The following is a 9,799-nucleotide window of genomic DNA, read 5'->3' as shown; positions in this document are numbered from 1 at the left end:
GCATTTGTAGCATATAAGGGATTCAAAGTATATCAGATGGATGTGAAGTCAACATTTTTGAATGGAATACTGGAAGAAGAAGTATACATTGAGAAACTAGATGGTTATGCTTTGACTGATGAAAAAAACATGGTATGCAAATTGCACAAGGCACTATATGGGTTAAAGCAAGCACCGAGAACATGGTATGAAAGGCTTCATTCACACCTAATGAAGATAGGTTTTCAAAGATCCAGTGAAGACAACAACATATATCTCAAATATGAAGGAGATAAGATACTGGTTAGTGAAGTGTTTGTAGATGATATCATATTTGGAGGCAATGATGACATGAGAAATGACTTTGCAAATGAAATGAAAAGTGAGTTTGAAATGTCTATAGTGGGAGAGATAGAAAATTTCATAGGCTTCCAAATTTAGCAAATGAAGAGTGGTATTTTCATCACACAATCTAAATATGTGAAAGAGGTATTAAAGACATTTGGTATGAGTGACTGTAAACCAGTTGGGACACCAATGGTTATAGGCTGTAAATTGTCTAAGGAAAATGAAGCCACATCTATTGATGAAAAGGAGTACATGTCAATGAAATTGGGAAATTGCACTATGTTGTTCACAACAGACCGGATATAGCTCATGGAGTTGGTCTAGTTGCTAGATTTCAGAAAAATCCTAAGGAAACACATTTGATAGCAACCAAGAGGATATTCATATACTTGAAAGGTACTATTGACTATGAATTATGGTCCCTATGAAGGTAACTTTGATTTGAAGGTGTATATAGATGCAGATTGGGCAAGTAATGTCGATGATAGGAAAAGCACAACCCGTGGAGCATTCTTTCTTGGAGGAAGACTTGTTTCATGGAATAGCAAGAAGCAGAGTTGTATATCACAGTCTACTGCTGAAGCTGAGTATGTTGCAGCTTATATGAACTGTACCTAGGCTATCTGGATGAGGCACATTCTGGAAGGTTTCAAAATGAAGTTTTCAGAACCTGTAAAGATCTTATGTGACAATACCAGTGCCATAAATATTTCCAAGAACCTTGTTTTGCATGCGCGAACCAAGCATATTGAATTGAAGTATCATTTCTTGAGGGAAAAAGTGCAGAGTAAAGATGTGATATTGGAGCATGTTTCTACCAAGGAGCAACTTGCAGATATCTTTACTAAACCTCTTTCTAAGACTAATTTTGAGTATCTTAGAAGTCAACTAGGGGTTGTACCCCTTCATGAGGTAAATTGGGTATTATGTATAGTACATCAGTCCTGGAGCTACTTGCAGAATTTTATAGTAGGATTGGTGTAGAGTGGATTTATTCCACAGGGGAAGCATCAAGTTGCAGGTTGTTGATGTTGAACAATAAAGTTTGACATTGCATGCTTTACTTTCACTTTGGTATTGTTGTCAAAGGGGGAGAAGAACTATTGATTATAGGGAGATAAGAACTATGCGATTATGAGGAAGAAGAATTGTATGATTGACAAAGAGAAGATATATAGCCAGTTACCAGCTGAAGACAAGGAGAGTACATGGTAAAATGTAAACCAGGATTCCTATTCACAATCATTGCAATCAATGGTATTGATATTTGTATTGCCATCAATGCTAAAAGGGGAGATTGTTGGCATTTGCATGATGATTGCATTAATGAAATATGTTGTCATTGATGTCAATTAACTAGTAATGATGTTGTTATGATGTTGTTTTGTAACTGGTAGGAAGAGCTAGTGAAGGGAACTGCAACCAGTAGGTGAGTTTGTCGAGTGAACCAGTATTGCTAAGAAGAAGTGAGATCAACCAGTAAACCCTACCCGTTGATATGATAAACCCTAACCGATTAAGTTGAGTGAATTGGTTGTATTGGTTTATGATATGATGATGAGGGGTAATAATTGTGACACGTATGCATGTTGTATGAGAAGATTTCCAAAGTGTTTTTGGCACGTTGAGATAACAATTTTTATGTTGGGAATGAGCAAATATATTGCATGTTATGCAAACCGCGTGATGAGTTACAAAGTTTGATGAAGCAGTGATCAAGGAGTGGTCGAGGCTATCTTGAATGATGTGCATAGATTGTTATGTAATCCAATCGTCATACTTGAACCGATTTGTTTGTAATCTATATGAGAGAATTAGGTTTGTGTTGTGTTATCGACCTATTGATTTGTTTATAAGGTTGACGAGTTGTTTTTGTTTCAGAGTTGGCAAATTTGTAGTTGAGAGTGAGAGTTTGGTTGCCAAACTAGATGATGTATCTGCAGTTTGTGTAAAGGCATATAGGAGCATGAAGTGTAGTGTTATTCAAACAGATCAACAAACCCCTGTTGTTTTCTAACAATTACAATAGTAAAATCCCCTAACCGGGTAAGCTCTAACAAGCTTAGTGTTATTAAAATCCTCTAACCAGGTGGTCCATTAGCTTGGATTTCAAATATTTTACTGAGGTTACTCCTAACAGGGTATTCTAATAGGGCATTATAGTCAATCCCTTAACGGGGTAGTCCCTAACAGGATCTATTCTTAACAGGACTTTTTGTAAAGCTTTAACAAGCTTGGCTCCTAACAAGGCGAACTTTAGAAGTGTTCAGAATACTTGTGGGTATTCATCCCCTCCGTGGTTTTTCCCATTTGGGTTTCCACGTCAAAAATATTGTGTCAAGTGGTGAATGTTTTTATGGTTATGTTTACTATGGCTGAATTGCTTAACTGCTAAATCCACTTTGATAAGTTATGTTAACTGACAACAATCTAAAATGAGGTTTTACTTATGTCAGTAAAGTATTTGGATGATTGTGAGTTTCAAGTTGTTTTTACTGTTAATCTGTTATAATAGTCAACCGGTTTATCTTGACAATGGTATTGCATTTGTAGTTCAGTGGTTTAACTTGTCAGTTTAGAGTTTGCTTTGAGAGGTTGATTTTGAGATTGGTGGAAGTTATTATCAGTTTTCTATCTACTGATTCACCTCCCTCCTCTCAGTAGTTGATCAGATCCTTGTTCTTTCATCATACCATCAAATTCTATAAAAAATATGTTCATGTAAACTAAATATAATATGATGATTATTGCACTTACTCATTTAACGTAGAATATAATAAGTAAACTAAATAGAATTATAATATTATTTTAAAATTTAATTTACATTTTATAAAATATAAAATATCTTTGAAAGAATACAAAAATAATGTTAGTAATAAAAAACCACTAAAGGATATGTTAAGTGTCACTTGAAACATCTATTGATAGATCTACAAACCAAGAAAGTGAAACTCGAAAGCTAGGAATAATGGCAATAAAAATGCTTAAGGTAGATCCATAAGAACAAATGATGTTGCATGTGTTTCTTGGTCGATAAAATATCAAAGACACATGGTATTGTTGAAAGGAGGTTAATGGGAACTCAAGCTAAAAGTATTTTTGGAAGTCAAGGTGGGTCTTCTTGTAGTACCCCTTCTCGATCAGACTCTTTTTGGACTTATGTTTGACTTCAGTTGATTGTTCAGTGGATAAATTACTGCTATACTTTATTCAAACTTTATGCGATGTTATTTCATGCTTTAACTAGATATGTGGTATATTCTTTCATGCAGTATTTCAGTACTTATGATTAAATGTTAATTTTTATGGATTATTGTCATGGACTAACACTTTTACTTTATATATGCAATGTGTTATTTATATGTTTCGTGTTTGCAAGTGTATGGGATGCGAGGGGATGATTTTCCTTCACTCACTTTGGTGAGATAGGGAACATCACAATTCTCCTTCATCAGTGTGTGTTTCATGTCTATTTATATATTTTTCTATATGCATGTGTGGTTCGTTGATGCAGGATATTGCAGGTACAAGTACCGGGTAGGTACGAGGTATCGACTCCACCTGGTTGCACAGGTCTGAGTGTACCTTATCTGTCTGATGGGAGTGGAGGAGATAGTTGTTGGACCCTAACTTGAACCGCAGTTACACTCATGTGAGTGTTGTTAGTCGGTCGTCTTTCCTGTTTGACGAGTATGAGTCAGAGTGCTTTAGTATTTTTGTTTTGTGTGTTGTCTTTTGATCATTCCTCGTTTTGCATGCTTCCGATTATTTGAATAGTTTTTAATTGAGTGAATGATGTTATTGCGTTGGCGTAATTAGTTAATTATTAAGCTCTTGAGTTTATTGATTTAATTAAATAAATGAGTTGCTAGATTTAAATGGTTAAATTTGTTTAATAGATATTGTGTTATTGTTGTAGTAAAATGTTGGAAAAAGAAGTATATGCATTGCTTTTTAAATTTTTAATTCTCTTGTTGAAATAAAGTCTCATGGGAAAAGAAAATAAAAGAATAAATAAAGGCATTCCCTTTTTCCTTTTTGTTATTATTTAACTTGCAAATTTTATTTTGTTCAAAAAGGGATTATGTCATGAAAAACAAAACCTGATTTCTTTTACTTTTTAAGTAGTTTTATTCTGATTAGTTGGAAAAAAAATTCAACCTAAAAGTTTAGGTTGAAATATTTTTTGATATATGACCTGTGAGTTCACGGGAAGGGAGGGAATTAATTTTGAATGCAAATTTGAAAATCCATTTGGAAGAAGGAACCTGGGTTAAGAAATTGTTTGCAAGGTTGAAGCTCTTCCATAGATTTACTTCCTGGATTGCTTTGCATGTTGGATAGTTTCTTCTTTTGTTTAAATAAAAAAAATTGAATGTTGCTCTTCCTTCTTGTGTGTTTGATTTATAATTGTGAAATCTTGTTGGAAGTTTGTTTGGGATAATGGAGTAGTTTGTTATGGGATTCAATGAAATTTCATTTTAATTGGTTTTGTTGAAGAGTTTCTCCAATCTCCAATCTTCTTTTGGCTGTGTGTTTTCAAATTCATGCATAAAATTTGGTTTATGATCATTTCCTCCATTTATGTAGTATGGAATGGAATTGATTTTATGAGTTTTACAATTTTTTATTTGTGCAAATTTGGGGGTTATGCTGGCAAAATTTTGCCAATTTTGCCCTCTTTGTGTAATCCAAAGAAAATTCTTCCTGAGTGTTTAAAAATATAGAAATTGGTTTAAATCTTTCCTCTATTTTTGTTAATTACCCTTTATATTTTGCCCAGATTTTGATTTGGGTTTTTTATTTCCTTTGGTCTTCTGAGAATCTTGTTTGGGGAAAGAAAAAAATAATAATTTTTTTTATTTGATGCTCTCTGTTTTGTCACAAAGATTTTATAAAAAAATAATTAATTTTAGCAGAAGGTTTAATTTATTCTTTTGTATAGTTTAAAATAATAATAATTAAAATATTCAATTTGGGTTGCATGGCGGGGAGCTGGGCTTGACCTAGCCACGCACCCAGCAACCACATTGCTACCACATACATGTAGTAGTAGACGGTGTTGCTAGCAGGCTACGTTGCTACCACACATATGTGGTAGCAATTAAACGCTGCTACCACATATGTGTGGTAGTAGCGGTGGGCCTTTGGACCCATCGTTAACTTTGTTTTTATTTTTTATTTATAAAATAATAATAATATAATATTGTGTTTTAAGAAATATTCGTGGTTAATAAATAATAATATAAAATTTGTATTCTATTAATTATTAATAGTTAATTTTATTATTATATATATTAGTTTTTATTAATTTGTTAATATTTTAATAAAATGGTTAAATTTATAAAGTAAATGATGCCTTTAGAATAAATGAGTTATTTATTTTGGGGTATTTATTCATTTAATCATTGTGATTTTGTGGTTCAAGTTAAGAGAGGTAAATTAATTAATTATGATTAATTAGATTTCTAGTCCTATTGGTTCAATGATGACTTGAATTTCTCGTAATTTTCATGGTGATGTTTTATTTAATTTAAACGATGAAATTGTAAGTATATATGATGTTGTTATTTTCAAAGATTGATTGTGTTGGGACTTAGTGAATTTAGCTTTTCTTGCAAGGGGTTTATTTGGTTGTTATTCCTCGTTTTTGATTAGTCGTCTTGTTGTGGCATATTTTGTATCTCTTGACCAAGTAATGTATTATGACCTCGTTGTCTTAACCATGTAGTGCCTTTCCTTATGGTTAACTAAGAGTTAGTATGTCTTTGTTTGGATCACTTGTTTTTGGATAGTGGTGTTATGACTGTTTGTTTCGCCATAGGGTCCTCGTAGAGTGACCATGTTCATTTAGTGTCCTATGAGAGAGTGGCTTTCGAGTGGGGGTTGCACCCAAAGTGGTTGGCAAGATAACCCCTTGAAAGTCAGATAATAAGTGATAACCTAATAATTGATTAGGGGGTGGGTAGTTTTAATATTAATTAAGATAATTTACCCCCCACATGGTTGAGTGCTCGTATAGGCTCAAGATGTAGTGGGAAGGCCTGAAATGGCAAATCAACCACCTTGTCTTCATGAAGGGTTGGAAGGGTTCACATGAGACTTAGATGGAACGAGGGGTTTGGGAAAGGTTACTAGGATAACCCAGGATGGGGGCCGGGACCTATGGAGGCCTACCTAGGGTAACCATCATAAGCTATGCGATGACACTCTCTCTTTAGGGTCACTAGTGTATTGTGATATTGAGTCACCTGGAGTATTATGGAGTCATATTGTATTGCCATCCTTGTCTTGCTTATGCTTACTTGAGGGTCCTCGGTTGTCTCCTAGCACGATGGGGTGATTCTATTTTGGGATCACATGGTCGGGTGGTAGTGCCACTTCCCATTAGATGTTCTTGTTCATAGCTTCTTGCAAGGATTGGCTTCGCAGGTTTTCATGTGGTTCGTGACTCATGCACTATCTCATGTTGAAGATTATTGTTCTTTGGAGACCTATGTGGTCATTTGTATTAATGAATTTATGTAATCTGGTATTTGGTAAAGTTGTTAACTTTATATGTATTATTGGAAGCCATGTATTTTATGATCGATGTAATCCTAGTTTTGGATATTATTTATCAGCTATCTATATGATTTGTGTAAATGCTTAATTTAAGAGAAAATTATATTGTTACTCTTACAATCTTTAAATGGTGTTATCTATTATTGTATATGGTTTATTATGTTCAATGAGTAATGATGGATATTTGGATTAATCGTAATTATGGAATTTAACTTTTAGTTGAATTCTCTGTTGGTAACCCTTTAGGAATTCTGGTGTTAGTCTTCTGCTTGTGTTATTATTGTGCAATGTAATAATTAATGCACTTAATGTGATTTATACTTTAAAAAAAATTTATTTCACCCTTAGTTGCCTAGATGTGTGGTTATTCCTTTGGGGTTCCTGGCAGGGCATACACTTATATTACTTTCACCACCCAAACGGGTCACTATGTCAAATCTTAAAGAAGATAAATGACCTACACATTCTTTTTATGTTGAGTAGGATGTGGATATCGATACTCTCCAAAAAGTAAAAACGGCACCAAGAATTCCAAGGATGATGTGCCCAAAACCAATATCATACTTGTGTGTTAGAAACTTTATTCCTTCAGATCTAAAAGATTATCAATGACCTATAAATATTTTTTATTATTGAACAAGATGAGGGCATAAAATTTTCTAAAAAGGGAAGTGAAGTCTCTTGGGTATACCAAAAATAATTTTAGATATACTAAATGATCACGTTGTATAAAAGACTAAAAAGGACTAAGGCTATATTCAAACTAAAAAAGGAAGACTCACTTTTATCTAGGGAATGTGCAAGATAATTTGATAAATAAGCCATGGAAGACACCTAGTCCTTTAATAACTTAGAACTAAAAGAAATTTTTATGGATTAAGAAAAAGAACATGCAACCACCAAAGAAAGATGCAAAACCTTTACATTAATCTAGTCCATAAAATAAATACTTATTCTAAGTTGCATAAAAAGAATTTAGTTCACCGTAAAGGGATATTAGGTCTACTAGTGGAGAAAAGGCTTCTAAATACCATTAATAAAAAATATGCAAATCAAGGAGAATAAGATGACAATTATTTGGAAGAGTGTGACAAACATGCAGGGGCAAACCATACACATAAATTTAAGATTTTAGGCATTTTCAATTATTCATGACCATTAAAAGATTTGGATTTAAGGAGGGTCCACAACCATATCATATGCATGTAAAGGATCTTTAAGAAGTGTACAAGGAAAACTAGGATCCTAGTATTAGAGTTTTGGGTCATTGAAATGAATTTTCCAACATGTGGATGAAGGAACTCATCGACAAATGCAAAAAATTTGTTAGCTTCAATATAAACCAAAGAAAATATATATCCACTCAAAAGGCCTATTGTAGTGTCATAAATTGTCACCAATACAATTTACACCTCATGTTTGTGCCCCTCCTTTAGCATGTCCTATCTCTCCCTCCTTTCTAAGCCTGTTTGGCCTCATTTTCCAACTTTGATGTCGTGTATAGTTGTTTCTGGATCCTATTGTGGAACCCCCTTCCCCCTGGCACCTTGGTCCTATTTGTAGATGGAATAGGGTGTGGAACACCCTAGTCTAGACCATAGCACCCTAAAATTCCATGGTCCCTTTCAATGGGGCCCAAATTTGATTTGGGGCAGGTGTTGTATCTCCTCGCAAAAAATTGGTCCCTATGGCTACACATGACTATTGGAGGTCAACCTAATCATTAATTTACCTAGAAAGCCCTATATAGAGACATCCTATCAATTCATTTTGACATCCATTATCTATCCCTAATATTCTTGCATCCATGAAGCATTTATCATTAAGTATTTTCAAAGATCTTCAAGGTTGCATATTCATCATTCAAGCATTATGGAGAAAAACTACATCAATCTTGTGCAAGTATGTGTGTGTGTGTGTGTGATTAACGTTTCTCATGTCCATTTGTTTGTCATGCCATTGCATTTAGCATTTGTGATTACATTCAAATAACATTACATCGTCATCAATAATTTTAGATCTAAGGTATATCTATTTAGTATTTATTCCAATATTTGCATTATTTCATTCAAGGTTAATTCCTAAACCAAGGTTTGACTTAGGCAAACCCCTATCCCCAACATCTTTCCCTTTCTTTATGGTGCAGGAAACAGATGCAGAGTTGTATTAGGGAGGACAGATAGAATTCATAAAGATGAACAAGTTTAGCTTTTGACGACATAAAATTCAAAGGACCGTGCCAAATTGATACTGCCCAGTTTCGAAAATCAAGCTAAACTTCTGGGAATAGATTTGACACATCTTATTTTGCTCAGATCCAGGTTGGTGGATTCGTGGGACATTTGTAGCTTACTGTTTCTATCAATTTACATCAGAAATTCCCTGTTTTACCCTAATTTTAGCATTTCATAAACACAACCTTAAGTATAGAAAGAGGGGCAAACAAATATGGTGAACCTAATTAGGATTTTAGTATTTTTCCCATTGGGATTAAGCCTAGATCTATTATGTCCATCCCTCTTTCAGTGTGGTGGTCTCTCGAGTAAAAGTAGTGGTTTTGTTACCTTAATTGGTGAAACCCTAATTTTCACCATTACATTTTGGTGAACCCGACTTTTTCATGCTAATTTCTGATTTGTATTCTTAGATCTGATTTGTATGCATTTTGGATTTCAAATTTGCACTTATAGATCATATTTTCAATTAAAAACATAAATTTAGAAAAATTCATAAAAGCCCTAATTTATTTTCCTAAAATTAATTTGTTGGTTGCATAATTGTTCAATTGTGTTTTCAAATCTAGTTCATTCTTCCACCGCATCTTCTAATTTGCATGTTTCAAAACAGTGAACATGCAAAAAAAAAAATTCTTTCATGCATTGTTATGTGTGTTTAGATTAGTCCCTTT

This window comes from Cryptomeria japonica, chromosome 3 (genome assembly GCF_030272615.1).
Source record: "Cryptomeria japonica chromosome 3, Sugi_1.0, whole genome shotgun sequence".
Lineage (NCBI taxonomy): Eukaryota > Viridiplantae > Streptophyta > Pinopsida > Cupressales > Cupressaceae > Cryptomeria > Cryptomeria japonica.
This window is presented reverse-complemented; position numbering follows the sequence as displayed.